The sequence below is a fragment of the Hyperoodon ampullatus genome (genome assembly GCF_949752795.1).
Source record: "Hyperoodon ampullatus genome assembly, chromosome: 2".
NCBI classification, from domain to species: domain Eukaryota; kingdom Metazoa; phylum Chordata; class Mammalia; order Artiodactyla; family Ziphiidae; genus Hyperoodon; species Hyperoodon ampullatus.
The window spans coordinates 142,595,024-142,609,323 of NC_136915.1; positions in this window are offsets into that span (position 1 = coordinate 142,595,024).

Sequence of the window (14,300 nt, forward strand, 5' to 3'; positions counted from 1 at the left end):
TTTTCATTAGACAGTATAAACTTTCAAAACCAATCCCCAACACTACAGGAGAAACTGCACAAACAGGCAGTGAGCCCCTGACCACACTTGGAGATGGAGGGGCCCTAAGCTGAGCTAAGGGATAAACTGTCAGCTGTATGGAGCTACCTACAGCCTTTCGTCTTTCCTCTCAATCCTGGAGAATCAATCTTAATCCAGTGGTCCTTTTTTTTGGTGTGCACATCAGAACCTCCTGGGGAGCTTTTGCAAACTTCACTTATCCAGTCCACACCTTTAGAGACTGATTCTGTAGATCTGGGTGGGGCCCCAGCATCTGAATTACACCAATGAATCTCTAAATTAGCAGAGGCAGAACCAAGACCCAGAGAGAGAAAGGAATTTGTTTAAGGTGGCAAGGACTATTTGTCAGAGCCATGCCTAGCAGCCACGTTTCTTGATCCTGATCCAGTGCTCTTTTTACTATGTAAGTAGAAGAACAAAGAAACAGGCATTCTTACCCAAACTGCCTAGTTGTCCTCTGTTACCCAAGTGCCCACCTTGAAGAGTGGAGTGTGGCTCCAGTCTGTGCCTGGGAGCGCTGCTCAGTGATTTCTGCCTCTGCTGAACAGACAGACCTGCCATTTGGGTAACAGCTGCCAGATAAATCTGTCCTTCATTTCCAAAGACAAGGCCACTTGCCCTTTGTATTCCACTGTGGCAGACAAGATAGGGAAATGTGTGACACATGTCTCCTCCAGCTTCTGTACATGAACTCTTAATTCCCTGTGGTTTGTGGTTGTGGTCACTCATTTATAAAACCTGGCTCTCAAAGTTATGGTCAACCCAAAGTCTTTGATGAAGAAGAACGCACTATTTATGCTATAGCTTCCCAGAGGGGCCTGTCGGCTGCTGGCCTTTCTTAGTGGTCAAGTTTGAATGTGGGCATTTTCACTGAATGCAGGAGACACATCCCACAACATCAGTCAAGAAATAAGTATTTGTTGAGAGATAGTACACACCCAGCATCGTGCTTATGTTTAACTCATGCTATAGTTAGAAGGCATTTCAGGGTGTTGGGGGAATAGAATGTAAACTCCTCAGAACTCTCTTTTGAATAAACAAGGTCCCCTATTTGCAGCATGCCTAAGAGTGCACTAAAATGCATTACTCCTGGGGGAAAATATCCTTTGGATACCCTGGAAAACTTCCATCCAACCTCTCTCCACTAGGCCTATCTGCAGGAGCTCAGCCACACACTATTAACAACCGTCTCAAAAGTGCCACCTTATTTAGAAGAAATCTGGCCACTGCAAGTCATACAGCTTCCTGGCCCCTTGGACTTGCCACCCATTACAACCACCGGTGATTTACAGTTCAGGAAATCTAGAGACTGAGTGGAGTGATTAAAGCCCAGTCAAGGTCACTCACATGGATTTCAGAGTACAATCAGAGCAGAATAGAAACTTGCTGGGTTTCTAGAATCAAAGGACACTAAAGCTGGAAGGCATTTCAAGAGGTCATTTGGCTCACTTGCTTCACTGCAGGTGACCAATGAAAGCGTCCAAGACTACTGATTGTCTGGGGGCAAAGGCTTCATAATGCCTCCAACCTCTTGGTTCAAGTTTGTACTTCCCTACAGTTCTTCCTTAAGTCTAACCAAACACTCTCTTGCTGTAACTCTTTCTGTCATCCCAACCAGTGTTCCATGGAGAGAACAGGGCTTCTCTATTGTGAGGCCTCACTTGTTCTTTTGAAGAGTCGGCTCCAGGGGAGCCTTGAAAGACCCTCTCAGAGAGGCTCTGTGGGGAGCTTCTGCAGGCGAAGGCAGACTAGTCTGTATTTTTGGCTCTTTTGTGCTTTGCCTGAATGCCAGACAATTGCACTTCCCTGATTCACCCTCCTCAAGGATTATTTTCCCCAGAGAAGAGAAGGCTGAAGACGAATCAACGGAACACGAATACAGAAGATAGTGAGCGACGGTTTCCACAACCTAGGAAACTGCAGAGTGACGGCTTTCAGGTTAGCCTGATGGAAGGGATTTTTTCTCATTCTGAGGGCTATTATTAAAGTAAAATCTGATCTAGAGGGAGGCTGTGGCACCTCCTTCCCAGGAGGACTTACAAACGGGAGAAGTTCTCAACACAGGGATGATTTCCCTGTGCTCCCCAGTGGGAGAAGAAAGAAAGAGAAATTTTTCTTGGACTCTTTCCAACTTTGCAGTGGCTCTTCCCCTGGTCTGAAAAGGCACCAGTTCTGAGCATTTTGAACGATCAGTTTGTGTGGGGGAACTAATAAGCAAACTGCAGCTCAATGAGATTCCCTTTGAATTTGGCTCTCACCCTGCATTAAATCAGCATGGACAAGCCTAAAATGAGATGGCTCTTAGATGGCACCTTGGCAAAATTTTGAAAGCTAAAATCTGACATTTTTCTTCCTGATATTTTCCCACCCTACTGCCTCCTTCCATTAGACTGCGCAGTGGGGGAGATGCAAAGTTCTAAGATTATTCCCACGTATAGGATTTGATTTGATTTTGTTAAGTCTCCTTTGGGGTAAACTATTCACTAGCATTTGCATCAACTGCTCCTGAATCACTGCCTAGCATGCAATGCTTCAATTGAGAGAAGGATTTCTCTTAAGCCAGTTCTCCCTAAAGGTAAAATGAGATATTTCAAATTCTATGTAGTCAAGCTTTAAAGAAAAAAAAATAACAAATCTATAGACTATTCTTTACATTGACAGTTTTCAGAACACTTTCACCAATCTCTTCCAATCTACCAACAAGCATGTCCATCAGTTAGGAAGAACTGACTGAGGCAGGCTTTAGGCCATGCAGTGTGGGCTTTACTCCAAAGTATAAGGTTTAGTGTCTGCCCTTAAAAAGTGTCCAAGCTAGGGGGCTACAAGACTAACTCACACATTTAGGTGCTAAGAGGTGTTAGTAATTTAGTGGATTAAAGTAGTCAGGAAGATTTTATTAAAGGGTGCGCAGCCAGAAATGGCTTTCAAGAAAGGGCAGATTTGGGAGAAGCAGAGCAAAAAATAAACAATTAGAAATAAACGGGGGGTTGGGGGGGGAGGTAGAAAGTAAATTACGAAAATTTGAACTAGCATTTAAATACTTTTCATTACACATCATTTCGATCATATAAGAAGATGCAGAAGCCTCACGTACTCATCATTTATCGTTTCATGACCAATCTTGCTTCATTTATGCCCCCAACCCACTTTCCTCCACATACATGGATTGTTTTGAAGCAAATCCCAGACATCATAGCATTCCATCTATAAATATTTCAGTATTTTACTAGCATTTTGAAATACGCAGGGTCAAATTATACAGGTCAGAATGTGCTTCAAAAAACAGCCCCAAACCAAAAATCTTGGCACAATGAAAAGATCCCCCAAGCCTCAGCCAGTGGCACGTTTATTCCCAGTTCTATTTGGTTCCACAACATCTTAGCACATCTGAAGAATCCTTAATTTTTTTCTTTTTGGAGGAGGTTGAAATAAAATGTATATGTCCAGAAATACACGCTTTTTGCTATAATGCTTGGACCTTAATGGAATGTTGGAAACATATGGACAAACACTTGTCCCTGTACATCTGCTGCAACTTAAGTATATTTCTTTATTCTATTTTCAACATAGCTTAGAGTGGTATTTCAGGAAGACATGCCTTTCTTAAACCAGAGTCCAACAGAAATGGCCAGTGGAATCTGAGGATGGTGGGACAGTCTGGGGCCAGGAGGTAACAGCACAGCTGGGGAGGGGAGAGAACAGGGTGGGGTGGGGCAGAGAGGGCACAGAGACTCTCAGGGCTCCGGCTGGATGTGAAACTGAGTGGGAGGCAAAGAATGAAAGTGGAGCATGTTAGTTAATCTTGGAACGAGGATGAGTCATACAGAAAATGAGATACTTTCCCACTGATGCTTTGAATAATACCCCTTGACTGGGAAAAGAAACCAACTGAATGTCGCTTTTTTTTTTGGCCACGGGATCTTAGTTCCCTGTCCAGGGATTGAACCCTGCAGTGGAAGTACGGAGTCTTCACCACTGGACCACCAGGGAAGTCCCTGAATGTTGCTCTTGATCGTGGTAGAGATAGGCTGTGACATACAGAGTCTGTAGTTGAAGACTGGGCACCCCTTGGAGCTCTTCCACTCTTCCTGGGTGACCTGGAGCAGTCCATCTAACCTCTCAGGGTCTCAGACTCCTCATGTTTAGCTAAAGGAAAGTGGGGCTAGATTATCTCTGGATCCCTGGAGACCTACAATGTTCAACAATTCAGGTAATTGACATGTATTGTAAAAGGGCAGATAGATATGCGGGGGTGATTTTAGATGGTAGCTGCTAGCAGTAGGAAGCAGCAGGAGCAACTGAGACAAGCCAGCTCATGTACAAGCTGTCATATGGGGAAGTGAAATAATGGCACCAACCCACAAGCATCAAGTACTTATGTATCCGTTCTTCTACTAAGCAGTTTACATGCATTATCTAACTTAGATCTCACAACAGCCCTATGCTTCTAATATTATCACACTATCATGAGGAAACTGAGGTACAGAAAGGGGTAAGTAATCTACCCAAGAAACACTGCCAATAAATCAGAAAGCCAGACTCAACCCAGGATCTATTTCAACTCCAAACCCTAACCACCACTACGTTCTCTCCTATTATGCTAGGGTACATAGAATAACTATTAAAGTCTTGTATTTTACCTTTCAATCGAAATCTAGAAATCTTCATTAAATATCTATCTGACACAGGAGCCAGCCTGAAGGAGGTCCTGCTGGCTGAATCTGCAACAAATTCAGCACCAAAATTAAGTATAGTGATGAATTATAAACCACTGAAAAAAGAGGATTCATGAATGCCCTTACTGACGATAGATAGATAGATAGATACATACATACATACATAGAATACTGAGGGTTGACTGATAAATGTGGAGGGACCACTGGAACCAGAAAATCATTTGGTAATCATCAGAATAAAGATGGGATCAGGCAGGAACAGTCAATGGATACCAAATTTAAGGGGGGAATGTAAATAAGCAAGATATTTGCATGTTTTTTTTTTAATTTTTAAATTTAATTTTATTTACTTTTTTATACAGCAGGTTCTTATTAGTCATCAATTTTATACACATCAGTGTATACATGTCAATCCCAATCGCCCAATTCAGCACACCACCATCCCCAGCCCCCGTGGCTTTCCCCTCTTGGTGTCCATACGTTTGTTCTCTACATCTGTGTCTCAACTTCTGCCCTGCAAACTGGTTCATCTGTACCATTTTTCTAGGTTCCACATACATGCATTAATATATGATATTTGTTTTTCTCTTTCTGACTTACTTCACTCTGTATGACAGTTTCTAGATCCATCCACGTCTCAACAAATGACTCAATTTCATTCCTTTTTATGGCTGAGTAATATTCCATTGTATATATGTACCAAAACTTCTTTATCCATTCGTCTGTTGATGGGCATTCAGGTTGCTTCCATGACCTGGCAATTGTAAATAGTGCTGCAATGAACATTGGGGTGCATGTGTCTTTTTGAATTCTGGCTTTCTCTGGGTATATGCCCAGTAGTGAGATTGCTGGATCATATGGTAACTCTATTTTTAGTTTTTTAAGGAACCTCCATACTGTTCTCCACAGTGGCTGTATCAATTTACATTCCCACCAACAGTGCAAGAGGGTTCCCCTTTCTCCACACCCTCTCCAGCATTTGTTGTTTATAGATTTTCTGATGATGCCCATTCTAACAGGTGTGAGGTGATACCTCAATGTAGTTTTGATTTGCATTTCTGTAATAATTAGTGATGTTGACCAGCTTTTCATGGGCTTCTTGGCCATCTGTATGTCTTCTTTGGAGAAATGTCTATTTAGGTCTTCTGCCCATTTTGGGGTTGGGTTGTTGGTTACTTTAATATTGAGCTGCATGAGCTGTTTATATATTTTGGAGATTAATCCTTTGTCCGTTGATTCATTTGCAAATATTTTCTCCCATTCTGAGGGTTTTCTTTTCGTCTTGTTTATGGTTTCCTTTGCTGTGCAAAAGCTTTGAAGTTTCATTAGGTCCCATTTGTTTATTTTTGTTTTTATTTCCATTACTCTAGGAGGTGGATCAAAAAAGATCTTGCTGTGATTTATGTCAGAGAGTGTTCTTCCTATGTTTTCCTCTAAGAGTTTTATAGTGTCCAGTCTTACATTTAGGTATCGAATACATATTGAGTTTATTTTTGTGTATGGTGTTAGAGAGTGTTCTAATTTCATTCTTTTACATGTAGCTGTCCAGTTTTCCCAGCACCACTTATTGAAGATACTGTCTTTTCTCCATTGTATATCCTTGCCTCCTTTGTCATAGATTAGTTGACCATAGGTGCGTAGGTTTATCTCTGGGCTTTCTATCTTGTTCCATTGATCTATGTTTCTGTTTTAGTGCCAGTACTATATTGTCTTGATTACTGTAGCTTTGTAGTATAGTCTGAAGTCAGGGAGTCTGATTCCTCCGGCTCCGTTTTTTTCCCTCAAGACTTTTTTGGCTATTCGGGGTCTTTTGTGTCTCCATACAAATTTTAAGATTTTTTTGTTCTAGTTCCATAAAAAATGCCATTGGTAATTTGATAGGGATTGCATTGAATCGGTAGATTGCTTTGGGTATATAGTCATTTTCACAATATTGATTCTTCCAATCCAAGAACATGGTATATCTCTCCATCTGTTTGTATCATCTTTAATTTCTTTCATCAGTATCTTATAGTTTTCTGCATACAGGTCTTTTGTCTCCCTAGGTAGGTTTATTCCTAGGTATTTTATTCTTTTTGTTGCAGTGGTAAATGGGAGTGTTTCCTTAATTTCTCTTTCAGATTTTTCATCATTAGTGTATAGGAATGCAAGAGATTTCTGTGCATTAATTTTGTATTCTGCAACTTTACCAAACTCATTGATTAGCTCTAGTAGTTTTCTGGTATTTGCATGATTTTAAAGTATCTCTCCAGGGACTTCACTGGTGATTCAGTGGTTAAGAATCTGCCTGCCAGGCTTCCCTGGTGGCGCAATGGTTTAGAGTCCGCCTGCCGATGCAGGGGATACGGGTTCATGCCCCGGTCTGGGAAGATCCCACATGCCACGGAGCGGCTGGGCCCGTGAGCCATGGCCGCTGAGCCTGTGCGTCTGGAGCCTGTGCTCCGCAACGGGAGAGGCCACAACAGTGAGAGGCCTGCGTACTTCAAAAAAAAAAAAAAAAAAGAATCTGCCTGCTAATTCAGGGGACATGGGTTTGATCCCTGGTCCAGGAAGATCCCACATGTCACGGAGCAACCAAGCCCGTGTGCCACAGCTGCTGAGCCTGTGATCTAGAGCCCGCGAGCCACAACTGATGAAGCCTGCACACCGCAACTACTGAGCCCATGTGCTGCAACTACTGAAGCCTGAGCACCTAGATCCTGTGCTCTGCAACCAGAGAAACCACTGCAATGAGAAGCCCGCGCAACACAATGAAGAGTAGCCCCCACTTGCCGCAGCTAGAGAAAGCCTGCAAGCAGCAACTAAGACCCAACGCAGCCAAAGAAAAAAATCTCTCCAGAGACTGCTTATTAGTTCAAGGGAGAAAAAAATTAATTATACAGTGGAGAAACTGAGCAGCACCTTGATGGGTGAGAAAAATTTACATTACCAACAAGGGGCAGATGGACATTGTGTGCCTCCAGCTGTGATACCCTTAGAAGGACAAAATATCAGTTTGCAATATTCCAGCCAAGAAGGCATAAACAAAAACACCAGACAAATACAATATAGGAATGTTCTATTTAAAAAAAAAAAAAAGGCAAAGGGAACTGTATTCTTTCAAAAATGTCAACTTCATAAAAGACAAAGAAAGGCTGTGGAAATGTTCTAGATTAAAGGAGGCTAAAGGGACAAGACAACTAAATTCAAGCTTGACCCAAAACTTGATGCTGTACAGGAGGGGGCAGTGTGGATAATGCTACAAAAGACATTATTAGATCAACTGACAAAATTGGAATATGGACAATGTAAATTTATAAAGTTGGTCAAAATGGAGCAGTAGGTGAAACGGAGCAGAGGACTTGGCTAGAGGCGCCTGTGAAGGGATTCCCACGGTCTCCAGAATCCCACTGTGCCTTGCTAAGGGCAGGCTTTTCCATGAGAGTTGTGTGTTTTAAAGAAGTCCTCCCAGAATCTGCCTGCTAATGCAGGGGACACTGGTTCAAGCCCTGGTCTGGGAAGATCCCACATGCCGCTGAGCAACTAGGCCCGTGAGCCACAACTACTGAGCCTGTGCGTCTGGAGCCTGTGCTCCACAACAAGAGAGGCCACAATAGTGAGAGGCCCACACACTGCGATGAAGAGTGGCCCCCGCTTGCCGCAGCTAGAGAAAGCCCTCGCACAGAAACGAAGACCCAACACAGTCTAAATAAATAAATAAATAAAAAGTAAAAAAGAAGTCCTCCCGGGACTTGCCTGGTGGTGTAGTGGTTAAGAATTCGCCTGCCAATGCAGGGAACACGGGTTCGAGCCCTGTTCTGGGGAGATCCCACATGCCGCCGAGCAATTAAGCCCATGCGCCACAACTACTGAGCCTGTACTCTACAGCCCGCGAGCCACAACTACTGAGCCCACACGCCACAACTACTGAAGCCCGCGCACCTAGAGCTGTGCTCCACAACAAGAGAAGCCACCACGATGAGAAGCCCGCACACCGCAACAAAGAGTAGTCCCGGCTTGCAGCAACTAGAGAAAAGCCTGCATGTAGCAACAATGACCCAGCACAGCCAAAAATAAATAAATAAATTTATAAAAAATTAAAAAATAAAGAAGTCCTCCCAATAAAAATAAATAAATAAAGTTGGTAAAAATGCACTGTGGTTATGTTGAGAATATTCCTATTGTTAGGAAATGTACACAGTTTTTAGTGGTGAAGGATCCTAATGTGTGGAACCCACCTTCATATGGTTCAAAAGAGAAAGAGAAAGACAGAGAAAGAGCAAATGCTAAGGCAAATGGGGTAAAATGTTAACAACAGGTGAATCTAGGTAAAGGGTATATGGGGGATGTGTTCTTGAAACTTTTTCTTAAGTTTGAAAATATGTTCAAATAAGGAAACTTTTTTTTTTTAACTCAATCTGATATCACATTAGCAAGTAGTGGTCAATCTCTGAGTTCTCAAACTGTGTGGAGGCAAAAAAAAAAAAAGGAGTGATCTGCATTGAGCCATGAGAATCACAGTCATCAGATGGGAGAAACTTCAGGCTGAGCTGGCTCCCTGCTGTTTAGGGGTTCACCAACTGACCTAAGGAGTTATGTGGATCACACAGAAAACAGGCTCACAAGTGAACAAATAATGGAATAATTCCACTGTGAGAAACACCAGGAAAACCAGTACCTCTGTATGTGGAAGGAAAGATTTTCAGGCATAGGCCTACAGCCCACTTATTTCAACATGAGTCTCCCCAGGGGACAAATTAGTCTGTTTGAGCTCATCTTCCTCTTGCTGTTCCTGGAAATATTGGGACTAGAAGGTTCTGCATTAGTTGGGAAAGGCAGTTGACACAAGGAGCAAACTGCTAGCATTAACAAGAACACAATACATGCTAGGGCTTAAGGAAACTCTAGAATGAGTAACAAATTAGTAGACAACGTTTGACAATGGGATTATTATTATTGCCACGGACTTGAGTTACTTACTCTGTGCTAAGCCCTTGGGATCCAGAAAGATAAAAGAAATGATCCTTGTCCTCAAAAAGCTCTGGGGACAGATGATATCACTTATATGTGGAATCTAAAAATAAAAAATGATGCAAATGAACCTATATACAAAATATTAATAGAAATAAACCCACAGACATAGAAAACAAACTTATGGTTACCAAAGAGGAAGGAAAGGGAGGGATTAAAAAATAATAGATAAATAAATAAATAGTTAAAAAAAGAAGAAGCAGCAGCTCTGGGGGGAGAAAGACATACAAGGTACATCACAGGGCAGCAGATGAAAAGTACCATGAGTGTTTTTGTCCCTCTTTGTAAGAATTTATGGAATAGAACAGTCAGGAAAGCTATTGCAGGTGTGTAGCACCAACTAAGTGGTAGGGGTAGGCTTTCCTTCCTTCCTTCCTTTTCTCTTTCTTTCTTTCTTTCTTTCTTTCTTTCTTTCTTTCTTTCTTTCTTTTCTTCCTCTCTCCCTCCCTCTTTCTTTCCCTCCCTCCCTCCCTTCCTTCCTATAAAAATTCATTCTGTTTTCTAATTGCAAGGTACTGTGCCAGACACTTGAAGAGAACAGTGAGATAAAAAATGATGCCGAGGGGCTTCCCTAGTGGCACAGTGGTTGAGAGTCTGCCTGCCGATGCAGGGGACATGGGTTCGTGCCCCGGTCCGTGAAGATCCCACATGCTGCTGAGCGGCTGGGCCCGTGAGCCATGGCCGCTGAGCCTGCGTGTCTGGAACCTGTGCTCCGCAACGGGAGAGGCCACAGCAGTGAGAGGCCCGCGTACCGAAACAAACAAACAAAAAAACAAACAAAAATAATGATGCCGAGGGACTTTCCTCGTGGTCCAATGGATAAGACTCTGCGCTCCCAATGCAGGGGGCCTGGGTTCGATCCCTGGTCGGGGAACTAGATCCCACATACATGTCGCAACTAAGAGTCCACAAGCTGCAACTAAGAAGTCCGCATGCCGCAACTAAGGATCCTTCATGCCACAACTAAGACCCAGTGCAGCCAAAATAAATAAATAAATAAATAAATAAAATAAAATTGCTTCACTTACTAAAAAAAATGATTCTGAGAGGAAACGGCAAAGGCACATTTTGTGATTAATTAATGATAATAATAGCTAAAATGTATTTGGCCCTGTATTAGTTTCCTGGGGATGCCAAAAAAATTACCATGAATGCAGTGGTTTAAAACAACAGAAATTTACTGTCCAGTAGTCTGGAGGCAGAAGTCTGAAATCAAGATCTTGGCAGGTCTGTGCTCCCTCCAGATGCTCTAGGGAAGATTCCTTTCCTGCCTCTTGCAGCTTCTGGTGGCTGTTGCCACTCCTTAGCTATCTCGGTCTCCATCTTCACATGGTCTTCTCTTCTGTCTCATCAGCCTTACATATCTCTTGCTAGTACACTTGTCATTGGATTCAAGGCTCACCTGGATAATCCAGGATGGTCTTTTCATCTCAAGATCCTTAATTACATCTGCAAAGGACCCTTTTTCCAAATAAGGGAACTTTCACAGTTTCCAGGAATTAGGACATGGGCATATCTTTTGGGGGGGGCACTATTCAACCCATTACAGGACCCTTCCATGTGCCAGGCATTGTCCTAAGCATCTTATACATATTAACTCATCTATTTCCAACAACTCAATGAGATAAGTTATTATGTTGGTCCACAATAGAGGAAATGGAGGCATGGTCATTAGGTAACTTGCAATCCTTACCTAGGAATAATTTGGTTTGAGTAGCAGGCTTGTGGAAGAGGAGCGAGAGATAAGCTTGGATAGACAAGGTCACATGCAGGATGCCTTAAATACCTAGATAAAATGGTGTGCTTTATTCTGTGGTTAATGGGCAGCCACTGAGGGTTTTGAGCAAGAGTGTCATGTGAGCATTGATATACGGGAATATCGATCAGAAAGCACTGCGTTAAATAGATTGGAGGAAGGCGGGAATGGGAGACCTATTAGAAGTGCTCACATAATTGCTCTGAGAGACATGTAGGCCTGGACTGGAGGTCTGGCCACAGAAGCAGAGAGGAATGCTTAACAGCTCATCCTTCTTTTCATCCTAACGTGTGGAGCCAGATGCTCTCTTCCATTAGACTTATCTCTTCCATCTTCCTAGGTTCCACATCAGGAGGCAATTGAGAGATAAAACAATCTCCATTTGCCCCAATTTAGCAGGCACTGGTTTTTCCATTAAAGGATTGCTCTCACATTTGAAGACACCTGAGTAGCGCCTAGAAATGCATCCCCATAGTTTTGATTGTGGTCACTTTTAAGACAATGGCACTTTGGGGACTGAAAGATGTCTCTCTTGAGTTTAAGAGATGGTCAACTCTGACCTTATGGTGGAATAAGCCTTGAAGCCAGTGCAAAGCATAAATAAAGTCAATAACAAGGACTCATGGGAATGGTCTGTAGATGCAGCTACCATGAGGCTAGATCTTTGCTCTCTTCTAGAATCAGCAGACAGGCAGAGGGAAGCATCTCTAACCTCACTTCCCACTACTCTTTTTGGTGACTATTGCTGCTCCTAGTGCTGCCTAAATATTAAACACCCCTTATTCATTTTATGTCTTTTAGGCTCCTTATGAGGATTTGATCAGTAATTGATAGGAAAGGCTTTTCATGTTGGATAATGAAACGTTTGAGTGCAAAAGACCCCCAGTCATACTCTGAGTCCTCAGCCCAACCTATTATTCAGACTTCGGGAGCCATTAATGTTAGTCAGAATAACAAAAATATTTCCAAAAGCTGTCAAGTAATTATTTTCTTCTGACACAGTGAAGGCAAAAACTGAAATGCATATTCACACCTGGAGCTTGATTAATTTTAAGGCGTGCTTTCCTACAAGGATAAGACATTTGATTTCATTTAAAAATTTTAATATAGAAGTGATATCATTTATAAAAAAATAAAATTCAAATATGACAGATGAATATAAAATAAGTAAAATCAAAACATTTTAAAGTTTGAGGATTTTTTTTTGCATGAGAATAGCTTAACTCCACGGAATAGCCTCCTTCCAAGGTTAAAAACGAAAAGCTTCTAACATCTTAGTCCTCAAAGTGTGGTCTGGGAAACACCAACATTGGCATCCCCCAGGAGCTTATTGGAAATTCAGAATGGCAGGCTCCACGACTGACCTTACTGAATCAGCATTTTAACAAGCCACCCCAGGTGAGGGGTCAGTATTTTCCCTAATGTTAGTCCTTTGGAAGGCATCCCAGCTGTTAAAGAAATTGAAAGTAAGAGGTACATAAAAGCAGTAGGCAAAACAATGAGTAATTCACTCTACACAGTTTTGTGTGATCAGGACCCAATTTTGGAACATACCACTAGAGAATCAGATTTTGGAGTGACCTGTTAAAGAGGTGTCACTCACAAGTAGGCCACCTCCCCTTAGTCCTTATAGTAATTACAAATTAATAAGAAAATCATAGAACCAGAGACCTTTAAGACTGAGATGAATGACAGATTTGTAGTAGTTAGTGCATGTGAAGTCTGGAGCCTCAAACTGAGTTTGTTTTTCCCAAATTTGGGTATGAAGTTAAAAACAAACACGCTGCTGGTGCGATTAGGGCCTCAAAAGCAGTGGGACCTTGAGCAACTTTCTTCATTTCTTGGAGTCTCAGCCCATAATCTGTAGAATCTGCCCTGCAAACTTTATAGGGTCATCATGCCCCTTCAATAAGGGATGTGGAAGTACTCTGAAAACTATGAGAACCTAGAATGTTGCCGTGGTGGGTTTCAAGGGTGGGTCCTAGTTTCATTCAATTAATTGCACCTTGTGTGAGATAATATCACAGCAAAATGGTGGTAGCCTGCTTGAAGTAAAGAAAATGATGAGGTAATTAATAAGATTGTGTCACAGTGTTTTCTACACTGTCTAGAAGAAAAGGGTTCTCTGATTCTCATGTTCCAGTCTAGACAGGGAACCATGGATGTTGAATAAGGATCTGTTGAATGAATACACGAATTACTAAGCTTGAGAAAGGTAATTTATCAACATTCATTCATTCATTCAGTAAACACTTCCTGAGACGGGCTGGCTGGGGATAGATACAATAACGAACAAAAGCACACACTGCCCGTGCCCACATGGAGCTTACAGCCTAATCAAATACACAAATGGATAAATGTAAATTGCATCCTTGCTCTGTGTGGCAAAAGATCAGGACTAGGAGGCAAGAAAACTTGTACTAGAGTGATTTGACCCAGTCAGAGGGGTTACAGAAAATTTCCCTGAGGAAGTGGCCCTCAAGCTGAGAGCTGAAGGATGAGCAAGAACTAAGGTGGGGAAGAAGGGAGGGAAGAGTGTCCCAGGCAGAGGGAACAGTGTGTGCACAGCTGTTTTGGCAGGAGGGAGCACGCAAAGGCATGGTGGTCAGAAAGGCCAGGCCTGTTAGGTGCAGTGATGGGATGAGGCTGGGGAGGGCAGCTAGGGCCAGACCATGCCCAGCCCTGTGCATTCGAGTTTGGCTTGTCTCCTCAGAGCACTGGGAAGCCACTGAGGGATTGCAGCTGTGATGGTGGTGGTGGTGGTGGAGGAGGATGTGTATTTTGAAATGATCAGATCT